We start from the raw sequence: 24,861 nt of genomic DNA, 5'->3' as shown, positions 1-24,861 counted from the left end.
TGAGATAAACCCTGAAAAGGAGTTGACTATAGAGACTTATTAGAGCAGCCTCACTTAACACAGGGAGTTGCAGTAATCCAGTCTCAAGTAATGTGACATGCTGTGAACCAATTTTTTCTGCATCTTTTTGAGACAAGATGTGCCTCTGATTTTTGAAATATTACGAGATGAAAGAATGCAGTCCTTGAGATTTGCTTACGTGGGAGTTAAAGGACAGAGTCCCGATCAAAGATAATCACCGCCAAGATTTTTTTACAGTGGTGTTGGATGCCGGGGCAATGCGTCTCACAGAATCCACATCACCAGATAATTGATCTCTGAGGTGCTCAGGGCCGAGTAAAATTACTTGGTTTTGTCTGGAGTTTAACATCAGAGAAGTTGCAGGTCATCCATGTTTTTATGTCTTTAAGACATGCTTAGTTTACCGAGTTGGTTGCTCTCCTCTGGTTTTCTTTCGATAGATATAGTTGAGTATCATCTGCATAACAATATGAAAGTTTATGGAGTGTTTCTGATAATATTGCCCAAAGGAGAAGCATGTATAAGGTAATAAAGTTGGTCCAAGCACAGAACCTTGGCAATGGAACCTCCGTGACTCAACGTTGGCAGGTGATATCGAGTATGGCATCATGGTTTACATAAATACAAATTCATTGTGATCAATCTGATAAATAAGATTTAAGCAACTTAGTGCCGTGCCTGAAATGCCTGTCGACTGCTCCCAGTCTCTGCCTATCATAGGATGTCCTTGGTCAGTAATTGTCGAACGCCACTAAGGTCTAACAAGACCAGGACAGAGAGTCCTTTATCTGCTGCCATTAAGAGGTCATTTTGTAATTTTCACCAGTGCTGTTCTCGGTGCTGTGGTGTTTTCTAAATCTGGATTGAAATTTCTCAAATAAACTATTATGATGTAGAAAGTCAGACAACTGATTTTCGAATTACTTTCTCAAGGATCTTGGAGAGGAAGGGAGGTTAGAGATGGGTCTGTAGTTAGCCTCTGGATCCAGAGTGGAAGCTTCTTCAGGAGAGGTTTAATAACAGCCACTTTGAAGGGTGTGGTACGCGTGGCCTGTTAGCAGAGACACATTGATAATATCTAATAGAGGAAACGCCAAATTTAAGAGCAAAACGTCTTTAAACAGCCCTTCGTCGGGATGGGGTCCAAGAGACAGGTGACGTGTTGAAGTAGAAACCGTTGAAGATAATTGGTCACGGTTGATGGGAGAAAAGCCCCTCCAAATATACACCAGGGCATACAAGCGGTTTCCAAAATACATTCCACTTGAGTGACCGGTGGCACTGGTTAAGGGAAAGAATTTATTAATCTTGTCCTAACCAGTTAAAAATCTTTTCATTAAAGAAGTTCGTGATCATTACCACTGAGGTCTATGAGATACTCGGCTCCACAGGCTGTAGACTCTCTGTCAGCCTGGGTAGAGTGCTGAAGAGAAACCTGCGCTTGTGTCTATATTTTTCTATTTTTCATGAGTAATAGGCTGCTCTGGCATTACAGAGGGCCTTCTTGTATACGCTTTCTTTTAAGACTATCTGCGCTAAACTAAGCGGGATTCTTCCAGATTAGTTGAAGCATGCTTAATAACAAGCTTTAAGTGACGTGCTGCTTTTAGTTTCTGCGGCGGGTCTGAGGGTTTTACCAGGAGCAAACCTCTTCCTCACTGTCTTCCTTCTTCCAGAGGAGGCTACTTGAGTCCAGTGTCATTCTCAAAGAGCCTGTGGCACTATCAACAAGATGATCCAATCTGGGATGGACTAAAGTTAGGACCAGGAGTCCTCTGTTATATTGAGCGTGGTATCGAATCAAATGCAGAAGGAATAAGCTAACACAAATTGCTACAGGCACTGTCAGTTAGACATCTGGTGTAGAAAGCTTTCTGACTATGAACGGAGTTACACACTCCGGTGAGTATAATTCATTCAAAGATTATGAGGGTTGTGGTCTGACGAAGAGGATTTCTGTGGGAAGACCTTCGGATGCTAATGTCAGCGCCATAAGTAAGAACAAGACTCAGCGTGTGGCCAAAGCTGTGTAGTGGGTTTCTGTACTCTGGGCAAAAGCCAAAAGCCAAGTCGAGTCAACAATGAGATGAATGCAGAAACCTAAGAGCAATCATTATCAACACATCCATGGATATTAAAAATCTCCTACAATAATAACTTTATCAGTTTTAAGAACCAACTTGACTTGATATAATTCTGAGAATTCAGATATAAACTCCAGAACCCAGAATATGGACCTGGTGGCGCCGTACAGAATCATCACACAATATAATTGGCTAGTAGTGTTTTCCAGGTTGGATGATGAAAAGACTAAGAACAAGGCTTTCAAAATGAGGTGTAGTGTAATTTAGGTTTGGGATTAATTATCAGGCTCGATTTAATGGGCTCGATTCAAAGATGGCTCTGCTCCACCTCCTCGACCTCCGACCGGTGCCTCGCCGGGAGGAATGTGAGTATTATTAATACTGACTTGGAGGAGTCGAGTTCATTTGAGGCAGACATATTCTTCATGGTTCAGCCAGGTTTCAGTTAGATTAGACAACAAATCAATGTGGATTATCTCGATATTAAATCATTTAGTAACACAGCTTTAGATGACGAGAGATCTAATATTTAGGAGACCACCATTTTAATAGACCTATTTTGTTGCACTGCTGGAAATAAATAATGGTGTTAACTTGTATAAGGTTGTGTGTGCGTACTAATTCCTCTTCTGCTTTTTCTTTTGATAGATTACTTTAAGTTTAAGTGGCCGTGGGACAGCCACAGTCTCTATGGAGCTCTGGGAGAGGACTGGGTGAGAGGAGGCGGATGCCAGAGGGAGGATGTGCTATAGGACACTGGGTGACACTGAAGACAGGGATACAGGATGACAGGGGCGTGGGGCTACTCTGTTTTTGCTTTATGACATTAACCATCGGATTGTCACAGATATGGCTGTCCGCTTGATCAGCTTGGTTGTGTTTGCAGAAATGAGATGCGCCCGTTCGTCCAGCGTGGGATGAATGAATGTCAGTCTTCCTCGGCCAGTTCAGGCTTTCCCAGAAAGTCTCTCCAGTCCAGTCGTGTTCACGCAGCCCACATTGCCGTGGAACGGGCGGCACCTCCGATGCGTAGCCACAACGGTTGAAAGACGACATTTCGGGCTCAACAATAAATAAACTGAACCCTCAAAGGCTCACTGGTGCCTGTTCACCATGGGCGATCGGGGGCCTTTGCCAAGCGGTATGCGCTTGAGCGGTCTCTGACCACCTGAGGGCAACTCAGACACTGAACTCTTTTAAGACTGGCCTAAAAGCCTTTTTATTCAGGAAGGCATTTTTTACCTTGAGTTAATTTCATACCTGCAAACTTGTCACCTTTCGGTGAAATTCACCGTTTTGAACTCAAAATAGGTCATCCACGTGAATCGTGGAGATCCGAAGATTTTTGTTTTGAGGCGGTCACCTGGCCGCTGCGGGTCCAGATTACCCAGTGAGGCAGCAGGAGAAAAGAAGTGGTGGTATCTTCGCAATAAAACATCTTTGATGGGCAGTGTCGCGTCTCGGCCAATCAGCGTTCAGATATTCAGCGTTGGGGAGTTCAGTTAGCTTGAATGTTAGCCGCTACATCTGCTGCCGTGCTACTTGCAGTGTGGCGATGCTAACAAACTGCCACATCACGTTCAACGATGTGATTTAGCGCTAATTTTTGGCTCGATACTTCATTAAGAGAAGCGATCAGGCGCGCAGCGCTGCTCCGATGTCCGGGCTGTCTGCGCTTTTCGCAGCGCCCAGCGAGAGACCGATGCTTGTAACTTGGGGCCGACACAGCTTAAAGAATAAAAAGATACCAGAGTGAAATGTTTAAGTTCAGTCTTTAAAAAGTTGCTGTGTAACTCTCAGCTGCTCATCCTGATGAACTGTATCATCTGGTCCGAGTCAGACTAAACGACCGTCTCATAGTGATCATCAATGCTATGATGGCTCCATGTAGTTTTCATTCATATATCTGGCTGTATTAATACTAATATTACTGGACAGCATTTGTTAAGTGTTGAAAAAGTTGGTAAAAAGTGAACCATACAGATGTTTTATTTATTACTATTATAGATAAAAAATAGAATATACACTTTTATTAATCCCCAAGGGGAAATTAGTTCTCTGCATTTAACCCATCCTTAGTTATTAAGGAGCAGGGCTGCGGGTGGCCGCCTGGAAGCAAAGCGCCGAGGAAGCAACTGGGGTTCAGTGCCTGGGGTTCATAGTACTGCCCAAGGACGCCGACTTCACTGCAACCAATGGGGAGAAAGGGATCGAGCGATCAATCCACAACCCTGCGTAAGCTGCGGTTAGGGGGGGCCTCGAAAAGCCAGTCTCGTATTTATGGTACCATATTGTTTTTCATGGTATTGTATTATTGAATTCTGGTATGGTGCATCATGAATATTTAGTGGCAGGTATGTAATATGTATAGAAGTTATAATATGAGTATCGTGACAAACAGGTAGAGACAGAACAGATTCAGGGAGAAGTCCATGAGGACTGTTCAGGCAACAAAAAGTTGGTTCATGAATGACTTTAACCATATTATATATAATGACAATGTATATTTACATTATCCCCGATCATTATAGGGCTGAGTCAGAAGCGGAGGACCTTTGTTCTTAAACTGTTTATTATCATTATTTAAGATTTGTGGTCAGAACAATAAAATGACTGTAGTTGTGGTTCTAAAAGCTTTGAGGCTTCAAACAACGTAGATGTGGTGAGTAAAAAGTCTTACACACCCCGTTGTCTGCTTTTCACCCTCATGGGTTTGCAGGTAGCGTTGTTGTCAGCTATTACATTCTCAATTTTTATTTCTATGGGTTGCTTTAACTATGATTTAATCGGGTTTTTATTTGTTTTTACTATAGGTATGGCACTCTAGAGATTCTTTGAAGGAAGAGTGCGATAAAAATAATCATTATTATTATTATTATTAAGAGCTTGAGAGTGGGAGACATTTGGGCTTGAATACATCCCGTTACCATGACAACATATCAGCTTATCGTGTATATATCGTGGCGTTTGTGGTCAAATCTAAGAGCCAATCGGCTCTCCGTGACGACAGCGAGGCGTTTCCCATGGGCGCATACTACATCCAACTGCGCATGCGTCGTTCAAAGATGGAGTCCGAGCCTCCGGTGTCGGTCTCCCGTCTCCAGGGAGAAAGATGAGGCTGTTGGTGAAGCAGCGAGTCCACGCGGCCGTTGAAGAAGATCTTCTGGGCTGTTGGACACATTGACGGCAGCTTATGAGGACACCGTGTCTCCGCTCAGAGAACACGAGCGACACGCATCAGGTGGGTGCTTCTTCTTCGTTGTTCCGGGTCTCCAGGCCGCGTGGTACGGGGTCTGCACGTGGAGACTGCGGTCAACTCAGCCGACACTTACATTTCTGAGCCCTATATACTGATGTTCACGGTAAACGCATCCGATCGGGAGCGCGAGAGGTTTGATAAAGTTAGCGGAATGAACCACGTGTACCAACATCCGTTTTTCATAATAAGATGTCTACAAATCATATACGAGCATATTAAGTAAACAATGAATTGATTTGTATCTTTAGATTGTTTCTAAAGATTTAGCTCAGATTACACTAAAATTAAACATTTTACTGTCTTAAGCAGGGTGTCGGGTCCTTAAAAGTCTTAAATTGCTTTTCCAAAAAATAAGGCCTTAAAAAGTCTTAAATTGTCTTAAATTCAGATTGGCTTGGTCTTAAATTTGTTGGGTGTCATGCAGTGGTGTATAAAGTACCCAAAAGTCATAGAAAGTAAAGATATTGACTGAAAATTACTCAAGTAAAAGTAAAAGTCACCTATGAGAATACTACTTGAGTAAAAGTATTAAAGTATCTGATTTTTTTTGTACTTAAGTATCAAAAGTAATTTTCTGATATTAAATGTACTTAAGTATTGAAAGTAAAAGTAAAAGTAAATGCTGTTAATAAAAAACAAAGGGTCAGAATTTTGAGAATTATGAAGTTTATTTGTTTGGGTGCTGTGGCCGCCATGAACAAGGAGTATGAGCTCGGATGAACTTAGCAATATATGAATACTATGAAATACAAAAATATAAAAACACGATTAACACAGAAAAAAGCAGAACCCAAAAGTAACAACCAGAATCATCACTTTAAAGTGAAAATGTATTGTTCATCTTCAAAAGAAGTTGATTTTCAAATGGACAGATGTCAGTCTCGCTCTCTTCTGGGGCTGAAGGCAGGTCTCCGATGCTGCTGAAGAGCCGTTCACCTGGTGCAGGTAGAGTGCTGGCTTCACAGGCCCTGGTGCAGGTAGTGTGTCTTCACACAGGCCCTGATGCAGGTAGAGTGTGTCTAGCTTCACAGGCCCTGGTGCAGGTAGTGTGTCTAACTTCCACAGGCCCTGGTGCAGAGTGAGTGTCTAGCTCACAGACAGCAGCACACAGTTGGGAAGCATTTCAGCAAGTCAACATGATCCACGTCTCCATCCAGCTGTTTGCTGCTGTCATGCGCTTGAGAGATGGCGAAGAAGTCCTCTTCATCAGATGAACTGACCTGGTGGCATCACCTAGCTGCAGGAGGGTTCTTCCATGTGCTGCTTGAAATATTCCTGAAATAAAGTGAGAGTATTATAGACGATAATTAATAACACTTCTAACATGTCATGACCCAACCAACAGTTTTGTACTAAATAGTTTGTTTTAATTTGAGGTTTATACATTGGTTTCATGCACTGTCAGTCCAAGTTGATTTGTGAATATACCCAAATTACTGGACGTCACTCTTATAACATTAATACAAATAATGATAATAATAATAATGCTGTAATGATTAGCATTAAATCAACAAATTCTCACAACTGTCAACACTTCTTCAGCTCATTAACTCGCTAGAGATCCGTCTGCTCCACTCCGCTAATTGTCTCATTTAATTGGCGATAGCTAGCGACGTTAGCCTACAACATACAACGCGAGGGACAATCAGACACCTGTCTCCCCCCTCCTGCCAAAGATATAACACTACAATCCTGAGGGACAACACCACAGATATCTTAACAGGTTTATCAAGACTAAACATTAACGTTGCGGCTCATGGGATTAATCTTAGTTTACCTCAATGTGTTTCCTGAGGTTGGTGAGTTGTTGAAGGCCAATATCTCCGTAGCTTTCGGTCGGCATAAGAGGCACTTCATCCGTAGGAAGAACTTTCACTCCGACAAAAGAAAAGAGTTAGCCCAAACATGGCCACGGACGTTGATCTTGGTCCCGATGGTTGAACGAGAGGTGCTGCTCCACATGAAATGAGTCATTATCTGTAGCCGCCGCTCGCATCCTGGGCATCACTGGGAAGAGAAAACAGCGGCAAGGACCACTGACCCCAACCTGGTGCTCGTGCATGCGTTCAGGTGCGCATGCGGTGTGTTCCACAACAGTCCCGATGTTTCTCATGATTATTTTTTCCGTGGTAACTAGTAACGATACTGTTTCAGAAATGTATCGGAGTAAAAGTACAAGTTTTCATTGCTAAATGTAGTGAACTAAAAATAAAAGTAAACAGAAATATAAGTAGTAAAATATAGTTCAGATATCCAAAAAAACCAAGAGTAAAGTAACGAAGTACTTCTACTTCGTTACTATACACCACTGGTGTCATGTCACTGCGAATATGAGGCAATCTGTTCCGCCAGGTCTAATATTTTGCTCCGGTCGCTCTCACAGTGTCACGGCCGCCCGTCTTCTCTTAAAGGGCCCTCATGATTCGGTCCATCCCCTACAACGAAGCATCGGCTACTGAAAACATGGCAGATGCAAGTTCAACAACGGCTTGAAAAAGCACGGTTTTCTGGTCACGGTCGGTGAAATGCTTCTGAAGCTGCGTTATGTGTCATGAGACTCCAGAGGTGGAATCTTCATTGCGAGCAAGAAGCACAGAGACTAGCGAAGACACGCCAGCACCCGAGGGCTAGCTGCTGCTCCGCCGCTAGCTGCTGCTCCGCCACTAGCTCCTGCTCCGCCGCCATAGCGGCGTCGCTGCAACGATGGAGGTCACCGGAGGAAATCCAGCGCCGTGCAACAAAGAGCTCATCACCGAAGTCCAACGCTGCGGTGCGTTCTTCATTCTGTTCCACGAGACTCTGGACCAGACCACCGCGAGCAGACAGCTGGACTTCATGTGCTCTCGGTTAAATGACCAGGTCCCGTCAGGATCCTCTGGAGCTCATGGGCCATGACACCAGGACCTACTTCAGCACCTCAAAGTAAGTCTGCCATAAATATATGTATTAACTATCCTCATGTATACAAGTATGTGTTTCATATAGTTAAGCTTTACTCGTGTGTCAAGTTAATAACAGCTATGGATAGGCGCACTACACATTAATTGGACTAATTAAAAATAGTTTTAGAATGGTAGTAAGTAGAGTGGTGTTTACCTGTCAATATGTCTACATAGTGTTCACGAGGCTCAAGGGATGGCTCACGTTGCTTAATTTGTAAAAATAGTTTTCATTCATATGTATCCAGTCTGACATTAATCTGAAGTGGTGGTGTCATGAAGAGATGTGGTGACTGTTGTTTGGCTCTTGTCTGCCTTTTCTTTCTTTTTTTTCCAGGAGAATGGACCAAATGTCAACTGGAAGTTTTTAATTCATATAGTTTGAAAAGGATTGTTTTCCTAGTCTATTCACAAAAGCTCAGGAGTAGACATGAACCTGTGACACAAACATCCATCACATAGAGACATAAGAACTCTCGCTCACTCACTCACACACACATTCTATTTTGGAAATGTATTTGCATTTTAAAAGCAGCTGGAATTGTTTTTTATGTTCAAAAGGAACTATGTTGCCCGTATTTTTTTAAATATATTTACTTGATGTTATAAGCATTTATTCATGGGACATAAATGTTCTGAAAATGTTGTATTAATAAATATAATTTACAACAGCAATGACATTTATTTTAAATCCCTTCGCATTACACCATACTGTTCATTTTGAACAAACAGTGTGTTTAGATTAATGTATATTTCCACTTTTGATTTGTATTTCCATCACAAGTTAGGTCTTAAATTTTATTTAAACGTGGTCTTAAATTTCACTTGTTTATTCCTGTAGACACCCTCAGAGGGATTGCTAAAATTAGCCATTAACGGGGACATTAAGGTCAGTTAGAGAAAAGATTGTTAAGATAATGTTTGGAAAAATGAAAAAGAGAATCATATTTGGTTCTGTCCTTGTGATAACTGTATTCATTGTTTTTTTTGCATTACAGTGTAAATTGTGGGCCAGACCCATATTCCCTCCCCAAAAAGAAACTCCAAAATAAAACGGTCCTAGATCTACTTCCCCAAACGAAGAAAACCGCAGGAAAAAACTCATCTCAAACTTCCAGTGCATCAAGTCTAATCCCTCACTACCCGAGCCTGCACAAGGGCTGGCTCCCGTGCAACAAACAACCAAAAGGGATTAACAGGTTACATTTTATCGTAAACGAGTAAGTATTAAGCATATTGAGCAGTGATGCTAAATAACACAACGGAAAGGTAAAGTGACTTTGACAGCATAAATCCAAAAGCTGAAATTTACCAGTGTAACAGAATGAAGCGGAACAAGATGTCAACACAGTCCCACATGAGTCCCACCATTCAGTCCGTCAGGTCAGTTTGAGTGAAGTTACTCACAGTTCACCGACATGCTGGTCATAGAATGTTTGCGCCTCCTCCGCAGTGTTGAAGGAGTGAGTCTCTCCCTTGTGGTCGACCTTTAGTAAAGCAGGAAAAATCATTCGAAACTTCACTCCTTTCTGGTAGAGAAGGGCCTTCACGGGGTTAAATGCTGTTCGCTTTGGTGACAGCGGCTGTAGTCCGGTAGAAGACTCGTCCCCATGATAATTGAGTTTGTCCCGCCTCACTCTCAGTGCGCGATCCTTATCCTGGAAGTCGTGAAAGTCACCATCATAGTTCTCGGCTTTGAGTTGGACCGGGCAAGCGCCGCGAGCCGGTGTGCCCGTCCAGCGGAGTGGGGAGTAAATCGCTTCCAAAGTCTCGGCAAAAGCCCGACATGAATTTGACGGATCAGTCCTTCTATTTTCTCCGCCGTTGGTCACTCTCAAATTGCACCTCCCGATCTGTTTTCGAGATCGTCCACTGTGTCAACAAGGATGGAGTTTGTGTTTTTGAGCGAGGTGCACATTTCCTCGAGGTCGACAATTCTGTCACTGTAGCCCGACAAGTCTTCTTCGATACCGGTAACGCGCCGGCCATGGTCCTCCGTATTCTCACTAAAACTAAGAACAGAGATCACATCACTCCTGCACTAGCTGCTCTGCACTGGCTCCCAGTAAAATCAAGAATCACTTTTAAAATTCTTCTCTTAACCTACAAAGCCTTGATTGGTGATGCACCATCATATCTTAAGGAGCTTGTACCATATTGCCCCACTAGAGAGCTGTGCTCACTAAATGCGGGACTTTTTGTAGTTCCTAGAGTCTTAAAAAGTAGAATGGGAGCCAGAGCCTTTAGTTATCAAGCTCCTCTTTTATGGAACCAGCTTCACCTTCAGTCCGGGAGGCAGACACAGTCACCTCGTTTAAGAGTAGACTTAAGACCTTCCTCTTTGACAGAGCTTATAGTTAGGGCTGAATCAGGTTTGCCCTGGTCCAGCCCCTTGATATGCTGCTATAGGCTTATAGCTGCCGGGGGACGTTTTAGGATGCACTGAGCTCCTCTCTCCTCTTTTCTCTCCTTAGGGATGAATTTTCATCTCTCAATCACACGTTACTAACTCTGCTTTCTCCCCGGAGTCCTTTTGACTTCACGTCTCATGGGGTCATCGGACCCTATCAGACGACATAGATCCTATCTGCTGATGGATCATCGAGGTCTGGGTCGTGGAATTCCTGCTCCTGACTACGCCACTGTCCTGTTGAGACTCCGCCCACTCCTCCTCTCTACCTCCATCTACCTGATGGATCGTGGAGCTCTCCATCGTGGAATATGCCTACTATGAACTATTCATCCACTCTGTCATATTCATTTTATTTATTTGCGAGTTTTTCCTGATCCGATGAGAGGTTTTGGGGCAGGGATGTCTGTGTACAGATTGTAAAGCATTCCGGGACAAATTTGTGAAATTGGGCTATACAAATAAACTGAATTGAATATCATTACTTATGGAATTACTGATTGTATTATGGTATTACTTATGGTATTTTTGTAGTTTGACTTTCTTGAAGAAATGTTACTTTCTTTATTCTTGTTCTGAGTTTGTACTCGTGGTTGAATTCACTTATTGTAAGTCGATTTGGATAAGTGTCAGCTACATGATATGTAATGTTGTTTTTATTAAGAGGTCGTGATACTTCTTGAATAAATAACAGTTTAATATGAGATTCAAAAGATGTATAAATGTATGTTATTCTTTTCCACAGATGTCCAGCAGCTGTTGGTGGTTAAAGAAGAGGTTCCTTTTGAGCAGCAGGTCTGAAGCTCCAGTCTGGACCAGATGCATCCAGAGCCCCCGCTAGTTAAAGAGGAACAGGAGGACCAAAAGAACTCAGTGCCCCCCCACATTAAAGAGGAACAGGAGGACCAAGAGAACCCTGAGCCCCCCCACACTAAATAGGAACAGGAGGACCAGGAGAACCCTGAGCCCCCCCACATTAAAGAGGAACAGGAGGACCAGGAGAACCCTGAGCCCCCCTACATTAAAGAGGAACAGGAGAACCCTGAGCCCCCCTACATTAAAGAGGAACAGGAGGACCAGGAGAACTCAGAGCCCTCCCACACTAAGGAGGTACATGAGGAACTCTGGACCAGTCAGGAGGGAGAGCAGCTTCAAGGGCTGGAGGAGGCTGGTCTCAAGTTCTCATTCACTCCTGTGAAGAGTGAAGCTGAAGAGGAAGCTCAGTCCTCTCAGCTTCTTCAAAGACAAACTGAACCGATGGCACGGTGGCTCAGTGGTTAGCACTGTCGCCTCACAGCAAGAAGGCCCTGGGTTCGAATCCCGGTCGTCCCGGTCATTCCAGGTCCTTTCTGTGTGGAGTTTGCATGTTCTCCTCGTGTCTGCGTGGGTTTCCTCCGGGTACTCCGGTTTCCCCCACCATCATAAAGACATGCACCGCAGCCTCACCCCGGTTCGTATGGATGTGAATGAATGTTGGTGGTGGTCGCGGGGAGGGCGCAGATTGTCTGCCACGCTTCCGTCAGTCTGCCCCAGGGCAGCTGTGGCTACTGATGTAGCTTACCACCACCGGTATGACTGTGTGTGTATGACTACTGGACTCTGAACTGTAAAGCGACTTCGAGTGTCTTGAGAAGCGCTATATAAAATAAATGATTATTATTATTATTATTAAATAGAAGCTGATGGAGATGATTGTGGAGGACCAGAACCAGCCAGGAACGCAGATCCAGATAGACCTCCAGATCCTGATGAAAAGACTGGAGACTCTTCTGAACCAGATACTGATGAGTCTGTTGATTGGAAAAAGACCAGAGAACCAGGTTTAAACTCTCTGAATAATGATGTTGCTGTGAGTGATTCAAAATGTAGTTCTAGTCAGAAACCATTAAGCTGCTCTAAATGTGGGAAAAGATTTCACCTCAAACGAGAGTTTAAGAAACACATGTTAACTCACAGAGAAGAGAAACCTTTCAGCTGCTCGGTCTGTAAAAGATCTTTTGCACAGAGCGGAACTTTAAAGAGTCACATGTTCACTCACACAGGAGAGAAACCTTTCAGCTGCTCAATCTGTAGAACATCTTTTGCACTGAGCAGTCGTTTAAAGAGTCACATGTTAACTCACACAGGAGAGAAACCTTTCAGCTGCTCAGTCGTTTAAAGAGTCACATGTTAACTCACACAGGAGAGAAACCTTTCAGCTGCTCAGTCTGTAAAACATCTTTTACGCAGAGAGAAAGTTTAAAGAGACACATGTTAACTCACAAAGGAGAGAAACCTTTCAGCTGCTCAGTCTGTAAAACATCTTTTGCGCAGAGAGGAACTTTAAAGAGACACATGTTAACTCACACAGGAGAGAAACCGTTCAGCTGCTCAGTCTGTAAAAGATGTTTTAAAGAGAGGAAATTTAAAGACACACGTTAACTCACACAGGAGAGAAACCTTTCAGCTGCTCATTCTGTAAAAGATGTTTTACACAGAGCAGTCATTTAAAGAGTCACAAGTTAACTCACACAGGAGAGAAACCTTTCAGCTGCTCAGTCTGTAAAACATGTTTTAGAGAGAGAAACACTCTAAAGATTCACATGTTAACTCACACAGGAGAGAAACCTTTCAGCTGCTCAGTCTGTAAAACATGTTTTAGAGAGAGAAAAACTCTAAAGATTCACATGTTAACTCACACAGGAGAGAAACCTTTCAGCTGCTCAGTCTGTAAAACATGTTTTAGAGAGAGAAACACTCTAAAGATTCACATGTTAACTCACACAGGAGAGAAACCTTTCAGCTGCTCAGTCTGTAAAACATGTTTTAGAGAGAGAAAAACTCTAAAGATTCACATGTTAACTCACACAGGAGAGAAACCTTTCAGCTGCTCAGTCTGTAAAACATGTTTTAGACACAGAGGAACTTTAAAGAGTCACATGTTAACTCACACAGGAGAGAAACCGTTCAGCTGCTCACTCTGTAAAAGATGTTTTACACTGAGCAGTCATTTAAAAAATCACATGTTAACTCACACAAAAGAGAACTCATTTGAGTTGTTCTGGTTTTGGTAAAGTTTAGATTTATTCGACTCCCTCACTTGTCAACAAGACCTTGAGAAACTGGACCTCCCTCGTTTGGGGCAGTGACTCACTTCCAACTGGGAGGACTCTATCCACTAACCACTACGAAGCCATCTCCACGAAGAGAATATCATCTGGGTAGAGAAGTCACCGTGTTTGTTTTGTTTAGCTTTACCTGCCCTGTTCTTTGTCATCGGGTATTTTATGAACCCCCGAGTGTTCCTGTTGTGCTTGTAGCTGCTGTCATAGCGATCCAGACTGCTGAGCTTTGTTGAGTTGAGATCCTCCACCAAGAATATGTCAGCAGACTGTATTTCATCAGTTATCGGTCCAGTGACGCGACTTTTGTGTGATACAATTACAGTTACTGTACTTTCCTGCTGCGTTGAGGATCTGCCTTGTTTGGAGTGCTTTCTTCTTATTTTTGCTTCCATCCACTCTCATCCGCTTAGTCCGGGGTCGGGTCTTGGGGGCAGCAGACCCAGCAGGCTGAGCCAGACTTCCCTCTGACCTGCAACATGTTCCAGCTCTTTCTGGGGGATCCTGAGGCGTTCCTAGGCCAGCAGCGAGATGTAATCCCTCCAGCGGGTCCTGGGTCTTCCTGGGTCTCCTCCCAGTTGGACGTACTTGGAAAACCTCTAAAGGGAGACGTCCAGGAGGCGTCCGAATCAGATGCCCGAACCACCTCAGAGGACTCCTTTCGATGCGAAGGAGTAGCGGCTCAACGCCAAGCTCCCTCCTGATGTCTGAGCTCGGTACCCTATCTCTCAGGCTGAGCCCGGCCACCCTACGGAGGATATTCGCGACCTTGATCTTTTGATCACGGCCCAAAGTTCGTGACCATAGGTGAGGATTGGAAGGTAGACCGACCAGCAAATTGAGAGCGTTGCCTTTCGGCCCAGCTCCTCTTCACCAAGACGGTCCGCTATAGCGCCTGTTTTACTGCTGCAGCCTGTCGATCTCTCTCCATCTTACCCTCACTCGTGAACAAGACCCCGAGATGCTTGAACTCCTTCGCTTGGGGCACTCTGTCCCACCTGGAGGGAGCAGTCCATCGGTTACCGGCAGAGCACCATGGCCTCAAATGTGGAGGTGCTGACTCTCATCCCCGCCGCTTCACACTCGGCTGCAAAACACCCGAAAATAAAGATGGTTAAACAAACTGTCAAGCTGATACAGACTCCAACACAAGTGTATTCAGCTAAGATTAAGCTACTTTAGAATTAGATTTATAGAAAATAGGTTGTATATAGACACTTTAGAATGAGAGTGGAACGCTGAGCACATTGGCCCTCTTTCTGCCACACAGCATCTCATACACACACACTGGCCCTCTCTGACCCCTCACACACACATTGGCTCTCTCTCTGCCACCCCCACACCCACAGCTACACTGGCCCTTTGTAACTATCCTGGGACCGACCTTCTAGCCACAGCTCGTCCCATCCCGAAAGAGATAAGACTATTTTAAGACTAGACTCTTGAGCTCGTTAGAATCTTAAAAAGCAACAAGTGAATCATGTCTTTGTCCCATGAACTCTTCAAGCCGAGTCAATTCACCCCTATATACACAGAAATGAGAAACAACATGCACACACTCTGATGGCTGGAGAAGGAAGACCTGGGTGGGGCCTGGAGGCTGGACTACACCCTGTGCTCCAATGAGGCTCCTAAGTCTAAACCACGGGCCGCCTCCTACTTATTATGCAAATCCAATCACAATGCTCTAAAGACTTTATATGCATCACTAATCTTTGGAATGTCAGTCTGTCAGGAATGGAGCGAGCGGATTTCCTACAGACCAGTACACGCATTCAGCTTTGTGATACTCTGTTGAATAAACCTGATTGAAGTTCAACTAAAATCCTTCTGCAGTACGGCTGGTCTCTCCTGCACGCGTACTCGTGGATTGGTTCAATCGCGACACTACACATCCGTTTTTCTGGTATTGTCTTGTGTTTCATGTGTTATGTATTGTCATGATTATCAGGGCTCTCAAGTTTTGAAGACAGGCAAGCGTGAGATTTCCATCAGCACCCGATGCAGCTGAGCGTTGCACGCGCCGGCTTAGAGCCGAAAAGAGTTGTTGGCGGGGGTGGGGGGTGGTGCTAGCGACTATTTCTACTCCGAGAAAAGTTGTTGACGGGGTGTGAAGTGCTAGTGACTATTTCTATGCGCAGACCGGCGTCGGAGCTCTGCAGCGGACCAATCGATCGGCGTATTGAGCACCCCTGCAATTCAAGCATTAAAAAGCCGAGTTTTTTTCAGCGTGAGGAATTCGATGTGTGGCGGGAGTGCGTGAGATAAGACCGAAATGCGTGAGTCTCACGCTCAATGCGTGAGACTTGAGAGCCCTGTATGCATTTAAATTGTTTTACATTGTCATAGTCTCTTTAGGTTCTTGTTACCTCTGCATCGTGGGATCAAGTGTTGGTACCACTTGCTCCTCGGAGGCCCGTTGGAGATCTGGCTCTGGAGCTTCTTCAAGCTGGGACTGAAGAAGCTCTCGCTGGTCCGCCGCTCCTTTACTGGTCCTGCAGATTCTGCTGGAGTCTCTCTGTGGAGAGAGGAGGACACTTGGTTGAAGATAGACGCTCTAGAGTTTTGGAAAGAAAAGGCAGAAGAGAGAAAGGTCTGTAGTCGTTGACTTCAGATGGGTTGAGGGTGGTTCCCTTCAGGAGACGGTTCACTCTCGCCTCCTTCAGAGGCTTAGGGAAACGTCCGGTTGAGAAGCAGCTGTTGATAAGATGGGTGAGAAAGGTTAGAAGGTCAGAAGCAACAGCCTGGAGAATGTGAGATGGGATGGGGTCAAGAGGTCAGGTGGTCGGGGCGCCGTAGATTACTAAGGTAAGAACCTGATCAGGAGACAGGGGGATGAAAGAGGGAAGAGAGGGGGATGAAGAAGAAGTTGATGGAAGTGTAGTGAGAGAAGATGGATTAGTGAAGGAGGAGCGTGTGTCGTCCATCTTGTTTGTAAAGGAGACGACAAAGTGGCTCTGTAGAAGTGTGGAAGGAGGGGGACAGGGGAGGTCAAGGAGGTTGGAAAATAGGGACGAGTTTAATGGGGTTAGAGAAAGAAGATTGAATTTAGTTTTTTGTAGAATGATCTTTTGGCGACAGAGATAGAGGCAGCGAAGAAGGGGAGAAGAGATCGATCGGCTGCATGTTCACGTTTCCTTTCAGGCCGCGCTCGGGCTCCTCTAATGATGTCGGAAGACAGCGGCAGAGACGACGGAGAATCAGCTGCAGGTGAAGAAGCCGAGTTGGGAAAGCCGATCAGCGTTATGATAAAAAAACAGTGAACTAGTTCCTGTTGGATTGGCGCATTGCTCAAATAGTTAATAAAAGGCTTCCAGGTCTCATCAAAAGGATTCACTGGAATCTCTGAGTCCAAATATGATATTTTAAAGTTGTATATGATTTAGGATCTCTTTTAACTGTTGTGTGTGGGTGGGAGAGCGTGTTTCCACATAAAAAGTACGAGGTGTCTAGCTAACGGTGTCGTGAAGGCCAGGAGGCAGGTTGTGTGTGTGGAAGCAAATCACGTGAAACCGCGAAAAGCCACAAAAGCTCAAGCGAGTAAACTCACGCAAGTCAACGCAGCATAAGGCGCTGAGAGGATTCAACGTTGATGTGAAATGGGACCTTTGAGAATTTAGTAATGTCCAAAAAAAGACTTTAATGAAGTCATACGCGGGTAAAGCCATGGAGATAAGCCGCTAAAACTCACAGGAGTAAACGCAGCATAAGGCGCTGAGAGGATTCAAACTTTTCTTTTTATTTATTTTCTTTTTTTAAAATTGATTTTGCAAACACAGGAATGGAGAATAATACCACCGCCAAGAAGTTGGGGTCTACAGAACTTTACATTCAGTCATTTGGAAGTGGGCGGCGTGACGCTTACGCTAACTCTCAGCCAGACGACACGGCAAAGAGATGTGATGGCACAAGATGAAATGAAAGAAACCATTGCCAAACTAAAAAACAACAAATCACCGGGAACAGATGGATTCACTGGATTACAAAGCCTTTGTGAACGACCTCACCCCTATATGATGCAAAATATATTATTATGTACTAAAAATGAGAGATCCACCGAAATCATGGTCTGAAGCCATCATTACGGTCCTACATAAAGAGGGAAAAGATCCCATACAGTGCACCAGTTACCACCCAATAAGACTCTTATGTGTAGACTTTAAAATCCTGACGTCCATCCTGGCGGCCAGAACCCAAAAATATATAATAAAATTAATAAAACCCGACCAAACTGGATTCATCCTCGGCCGTCAAGGAACAAACAACATAAGAAAAGCCCTAAATTTACAATCAATAGCGTCAAGAGACGGACAACATGCAATGCTTCTCGGCTTAGATGCCGAAAAGGCATTTGATAGAGTTGACTGGTTGTCCCTAGAACAAACATGATAGAGATGGGATTCGGCGAAGAATTTGTTAGCTGGATCAACTTGTTGTATAGAGACCCAAGATCAAGAGTCAGAGTGAACGGTCACTGCTCAGAATGTTTTACGGTGGAGAGGGGTGTGAGACGGGGGGATTCACTATCACCCATCCTTTTTGTACTTAGTGTTGAACCTCTTGCAGAAGCTATACGCCAAAATATACAAATTCAAGGAATAGTGGACGAAAGCGGAACAGACCATAAAATAGCTCTGTTTGCAGATGACATTTTGCTTTTCATAAAAAACCCTCTTCTCCATTCCTGCACTTATGCAGTGTCTGCACAAATCGGCTCAGTATCAGGGTATGAAATGAATGAAAACAAATCAGAGGCGATGATGATATCCGGAATCTGGCCCACGCAGTTGAATGAGGACGTTTCCTTTCACTGGTCCAAACAAGGATTTAGATATTTGGGAATTAATATTACACCTAGCTTCACACAGCTGTTTGATGCCAATTACAATAAGTTAATCAAACAAATAAAAAATGACCTGACACGTTGGCAAATTCTGCCTCTCATTGTTTGGTCGAGTGGAGACGGTGAACATGAATGTGTTTCAGTCTCTACCAGTGGCAGTACCAGTTTCCATCTTCAATGTGTTAAATAAACTAATCTCAAAATGCATCTGGCAGAATAAGAAACCCAGAATAAGATTGAAAACACTGCTTCTACCCAAAGAAAAAGGAGGTCTCGGCCTACCAAACCTGAAACTATATTATTGGGCAGCACAACTAACAGCTATAGTGGCATGGATTGGAAATGACCAGGAGACAGGAGGGACCCAGATAGAACAGAGCACAGCGAAGGGTATATCTATATCAACATTGCCTTTTATTGATAGCAAATCATTTAACAAAATAAATTCAAAAAACAAATGGATAAGACACACACTGAAGATTTGGACAATACTTAAAAAGAAGCTTGAAGGACCCAGCTCACTCTCAAGGGCGATGCCACTTGTAGGCAACATAGAATTCCCTCCCTCGATGTGGGATGGTGGATTTAGACAGTGGGCTGTAAAAGGTCTCAAAGGGGACATATTATGAAAATTCCACTTTTTTAGTGCTTCTATACGTTAATGTGGGTATCTGGCATGTCTCCCAACACAAAAACGCTGGAGAAAAAAAACCTCACGCGGCTTGTTGTGGTTCCTCTATGTCAGAAAGAGTGGCGGCTGGTGAAAATTTTTTGGGGGGGGGCGCAGTTTAAATAGCACTCAACAATGAGAAGAAAAGAGGTTCAGAGCAGAATAGAGTCAGAAAGAGATCACATGTTACATTGGGTGACAGAGTAGAGCCACTACTGTAAAGAAAAGTAGCCTCCTCTCTTTAAAGTGGTCAAACTTCTCCATAACTCTCTGGTTAAAGTCATCATGTCTGTAACCAGCCTGTTTCATTATTCTGGAGGGAATGAGTGTTTTTCAGAACTTCTTCGTTGTGTTTCGATGCCGGTTCGGTCTCCTGCTGCTCTGCTCTGCAAACAGGGTTAGCTTCATGCTGTTTGCTAGTTAGCTTCATGCTGTTAGCTAGTTAGCTCCATACTCATAGCTAGATAACTGCGGCAAGATTCGTGCTTTACACTTGTCTGCAGCTCTTTAGATCCCTCCCCCCGTTGAAGTCCAGAGAGTTTCAGTCCCAGGACTTTGGAACAACAGACAGGGGAAACTAAACAGCGCATTACTCACTGAGCTCCAGCTGACAGCTCCGTTAGCAACCTGCTCTGTAGCTCCGTGGAGCTCTCTGGCTGAGGGAACGCCGGTCTCTGATCTGCCGAATAGTCCAATCACGTGAAATAATAAAAAGATGTCATTGGCCAATGAGCGTACATTTTTGTGCCCCAAGATTCACGTTTCATCCTCCAATGAGAAGCCGTCCTTGCTGCCGAAACGTCCGTGAAATGTTTGCTCGCTGCCGCACACACCACGTTTGGCGGTGTCCCAAAATGGGAGGCCTTCCGTGATAATGAGTGGCGATATATTATATTTTTTCACATTAACTTAAGTGGTTGTTGACAGGCTGACGGTCTCCCACACACATTTAGCGCGTCAACACGGTATATTTACTATTTCAATGATTTGGCATATAATGTTTTTTGACAGGATGTTTTTTTTTTTTTTTAATCATCTCAAAATTTTAAGAGGGGCGGCGCCCTAGCGCCCCCTATGGACGCACCGCCACTGGTCAGAAACGATCTGCTTGAGTGCGTCCAAAGGGATCACCACCAACGTCTACGTAGATTTTGAAGCACGCCCATGTCGGGAGTCTGGCTCCATGGCCTTGGACCGCCCCCCACCACAACTTTGCAGGTAAAGTTTATTTGAAAGTTGAGTTCATATTACAGACATGAGTCATCAAATAAGTCATAAGTCATCAAATACAACGATTTAATAAGTAAACAAGGTTTAAACGCTAATTAATGGAGGTAAAAACGTTAGCCCCGCCCCTGCTTGGTCACTTTCTGTTGTCAGGTAACACTTTAGTTTACAGATGGAACTTTACTCATGGAGCATTTATATCTTCATGGCGTTCCCGTTACTTTTTACACAAACACTTTCACAAACAGTAACTTACATAAACACACTGTATTTGCTACATACTCATACATGCACAAACTATTCACGTACTCGAATCTCTAGCACCACGATGCACTCAAAACCGCTAACCAGACTGTGAGACCTTAGCCAATGGACAAACAGAAACAAATGTAGAAGTGACATTCAGAAACGTCCTGTTGAGCCCTAACGTCTGGAACGTGTTCGGGAGCCTCTTCTTGTTCAGGGTCTCTGGTTCACAACGATATGGTTGCACGACGCTATCTTCATCTGCAGTAGCCATATTTCTACAAAGGTAATGGCTAGCTGGGCAGGCAGCAGCGAGGCGAGCGCATCTCGTGGAGGAGGGGGGGGAGCTGGCTCATTAGCATTTAAAGGAACAGGCACTCAAAACAGGTTAATCTGTGGGGAGGTGTTTTTGACAGGGTAAAAAGGAGCTGTTTGAAATGATTCTTGTGGTATTTTGACCAAAATATGTTACAAACATTTCATTAAGACCCCAAGGAACCATATCAACTTGTGGGAAAATGGGCATAATATGGGTCCTTTAAAACCATCAACCAATTATTTGATGGAACAGAACTCAAATAATGTTCTCAGCTGCAAGAACAATATACACTTCCATCAAAGGACCTGCATAGATACCTTCAAATGAGACACTACATTACAAACCATAAAGACAGACAGTTAGTAAAAAAAACAACTCACGTAATGGAAGACTATTTTATTCAGATATGGAAAAGCGGCTTTCAACTAAAACCACGTCTCCACATATATATAGAAGGCTTACAGCTGACAGAACACAATACATTGAACATCAAGGAAAAGTGGGAATTGGAAATAAATGTTATAATTGAAGATGCAACATGGGAAGATCTGTACAATAAATGTCATAAAGGAATCAAAAGCCAATTGGAAATAAATGTTATAATTGAAGATGCAACATGGGAAGATCTGTACAATAAATGTCATAAAGGAATCAATAGCCAATTATGGAAAGAATTTTATTGGAAACTAAAAATCAGATATTTTAATACACCTCTTGTAATCTCTTCATATGTGAAGGATCCTTCAGCTCCATTATGCTGGAGAAAATGTGGAAAAATAGGAGATCACACGCATATCTTTTGGGACTGCCCAGGAGTCAAAGGTTTTTGGAAAAATATAAAAAAAGAAATCAATAGAATAATTGAAGTGAAGAGATTCAGGGGACACCAATCTGAGGTATATTCTACGTATACTTTTAATCAGGCACGTGCACAGACATTTTGGGGGGCAGGTGCTCAAACCAAAAAAAAGGGCACCCAATGCCAAAAAAAAATTCTGACAGTTGAAGCATAAGCAGCAATACACTGATGATGCAATACATCCTCGACCTGCGTTTCCTCTGGGCAGCATCAGACCGCTAGCTTACATGTTCTTTATGAATAAAGATGAATTATTATATAGCAACCACAGTACACGCGTTCTGATTGGCTAATGGGTCGTCATGCCAGCCACGTATTGCCCTCCTCGCTGGTCTGATACCGATCCGTATTGCCGTCTTACGTCATTTAAGACATCAACAGACATCCCTCTGAACAATACCAGAGGCCTTATGGGTTTTTTTTTAGTCTGGCCACGCAAATCCTAGACAAGCCCATTAAATAGAACCGAATAAGAATTCACTCTCTCTCTCTCTCCCTCTCTCACACTCTCTCTCTAACTCTCTTCTCTCTCTCTCCTCTCTCTTTCTTCTTTCTTCTCGCTTCTCTCTCTCTCCCTCTCTCTATTCTCTAAACATAACTAACGTCAGTAAACAGCTGCAAGGCTTTGAAATCACGGATTTCGTGAGTTTTTGTTTGTTTCTTTTTTTAGGAAACGTCGGACCAGTTGTGACGTCATGTTTTCAGCAGCGCTAATGTTGTGGTTGATTTATCACAAAACAACGTCAGGGGACAAACGCCGTCATGACCTGTTTGTCTGGTGCTGCGGGTCAGAGGAGAAGGAGGTGCAGCCGTTTGGTGGCGCGAGGAGCACTGCGCGGAGGAGGAAGTGGAGGAGGGAGGGGCGCGGCGGGGGGAGGAGGGGGGGGGGCACGTGAGCTTGTGAGCGCCGCGGAGCATGTCGGGGCGAAGTTCTCAGATAAATGCCCCGTCGGATATTAAAACACATTTGGGGGGACTTGATGACAGAGAGAGTAACTTTTATTCTTAAATACTGATGAATAAAAAAAGTGGGCTCCAGCAAAAAGGGCACTTTTCTCATCCAGGGCAAAAGTGCTGGTGCTTCAGCACCACTAGGGCTCTATCTGTGCACGTGCCTGCTTTTAATGATTGCCAGAAAAACAATAACTCTGACCTGGAAAGATGCAAAACCACCAACCATAACTCAGTGGAGACAGAGATTAAAACAGGTCCAAACAATGGAAAAAAATGAACTACAAATGACATTAGATATCTTCACAAGAAGATGGGCGTGACGTTATATCTAGAGTCGATATTGGATGTAGATGTTATAACTGAGGGGTTGAGGCTGTACACATAGAGTGCAACTGCAAAACAAAGAGGTCTATGAAAAATCTGGGTATGAAATGAATGTCTGTTGATTTCTTTATTTTATTTTTCACATTGATGCCTTTTACCTTTCTTTAGTTATTTCACTTTGTATTTAATGCTTATCATTTGGTTGTATGTAGTTTGATTGTTTGGTCCTTCCCTCCCTCCTCATTGGGTCCTACTCTTGGAGGGTAGATGTATAAGTATAAACATGTGGGAGGGGATGGGTGGGAATGTTTGCCGGGTGTGCATGTGGATATAAATGGATTTGGACGTGTGCTGATTTTATTTAGTTGTAGATATATATATACACATATATATATGTTTCAATGTCAAGGAATAATCTGTTTGTGGAAAATGCAAAATAAAAAGTTCTTAAAAAAAAAAAAGATGTGATGGAAAAAATATTATAACCCACAAGCCTCAAAAAGAAAACAAGGCACTGGTAATGGTACTCCTGCTTTACTGGGATGGGGTTCGATTCCCTGCAGTGTCTGGCTATTTTTTTTGGCATAAACATGGTATGATATTTTCATTGTCACTGTTTCTGAAAATAGTGTTCAACGCTTCCTACATTCACTAATAACCTGTACATAGATTTGTGTACAATAATTCAGATGGGCATGACATATGTTGGAGAACACATTTTCTGACTGTTGTGCCCACATCTTTACAGATTGACTCCATTGTTTCTCTGAATCGAGCATTACTTTATGGTTGCACCACAAAACAGAGTGCAGGTGGGACGAGAGGAGGGATTGGTTTGGGAATTTCAAACAGAGATGAGGCATAAAGTCCACCTCCTCTCGTTTGAATTCTTCATCTAACTGTCTCAGTACATCTTCGTCCTAAGCATCTTTTCATTGCTGTCCCAAGCTTTTGGTTTGCCTAATTAATTCATGTTTAACTGATCCTGACATCCATTAATCCCAAATCAGAACGGTGATCAACGAGGGAGGTTTCTCACGGTCTTCATGACAAGTGAGGGAGTGGAAAAAATGTCAACTTTACCAAAACAAGAACAACTAAAATAGTTTCTCTCCTGTGTGAGTTAACATGTGACTCTTTAAATGTCCTCTCTGTGCAAAACATCTTTTACAGACTGAGCAGCTGAAAGGTTTCTCTCCTGTGTGAGTTAACATGTGACTATTTAAATGACCGCTCCGTGTAAAAGATCTTTTACAGACCATCACATGAGGGTCATGGGGAACAGGTGGAGACCATGAGGGGTCAGGGGAGACCATCACATGAGGGTCATGGGGAACAGGTGGAGACCATCAGGGGTCAGGGGGGACCATCACATGAGGGTCATGGGGTACAGATGGAGACCATTAGGGGTCAGGGGAGACCATCACATGAGGGTCATGGGGAACAGATGGAGACCATTAGGGGTCAGGGGAGACCATCACATGAGGGTCATGGGGAACAGGTGGAGACCATCAGGGGTCAGGGGAGACCATCACATGAGGGTCATGGGAACAGATGGAGACCATTAGGGGTCAGGGGAGACCATCACATGAGGGTCATGGGGAA

General features: G+C 43.8%; 2 long non-coding RNA genes and 1 pseudogene across 2 annotated transcripts in view; all 3 read left to right on the top strand.

Moving 5' to 3' along the window:
• LOC130203189 (uncharacterized) overlaps positions 1-24,861 on the top strand; it is a 71,804-nt gene that overhangs the window by 40,053 nt on the left and 6,890 nt on the right. The window lies entirely within an intron of this gene.
• LOC130203191 (uncharacterized) lies at positions 5,266-15,241 on the top strand. Its single transcript, XR_008833465.1, has 4 exons — positions 5,266-5,346; positions 11,459-12,163; positions 12,390-12,562; positions 14,228-15,241. It is a non-coding gene; the product is annotated as an uncharacterized LOC130203191 (long non-coding RNA).
• On the top strand, positions 12,868-14,232 carry LOC130203180 (gastrula zinc finger protein XlCGF17.1-like; annotated as a pseudogene).

The sequence above is a fragment of the Pseudoliparis swirei genome, chromosome 13 (genome assembly GCF_029220125.1).
Source record: "Pseudoliparis swirei isolate HS2019 ecotype Mariana Trench chromosome 13, NWPU_hadal_v1, whole genome shotgun sequence".
NCBI classification, from domain to species: Eukaryota; Metazoa; Chordata; class Actinopteri; order Perciformes; family Liparidae; genus Pseudoliparis; species Pseudoliparis swirei.
This window is presented reverse-complemented; position numbering and strand designations above follow the sequence as displayed.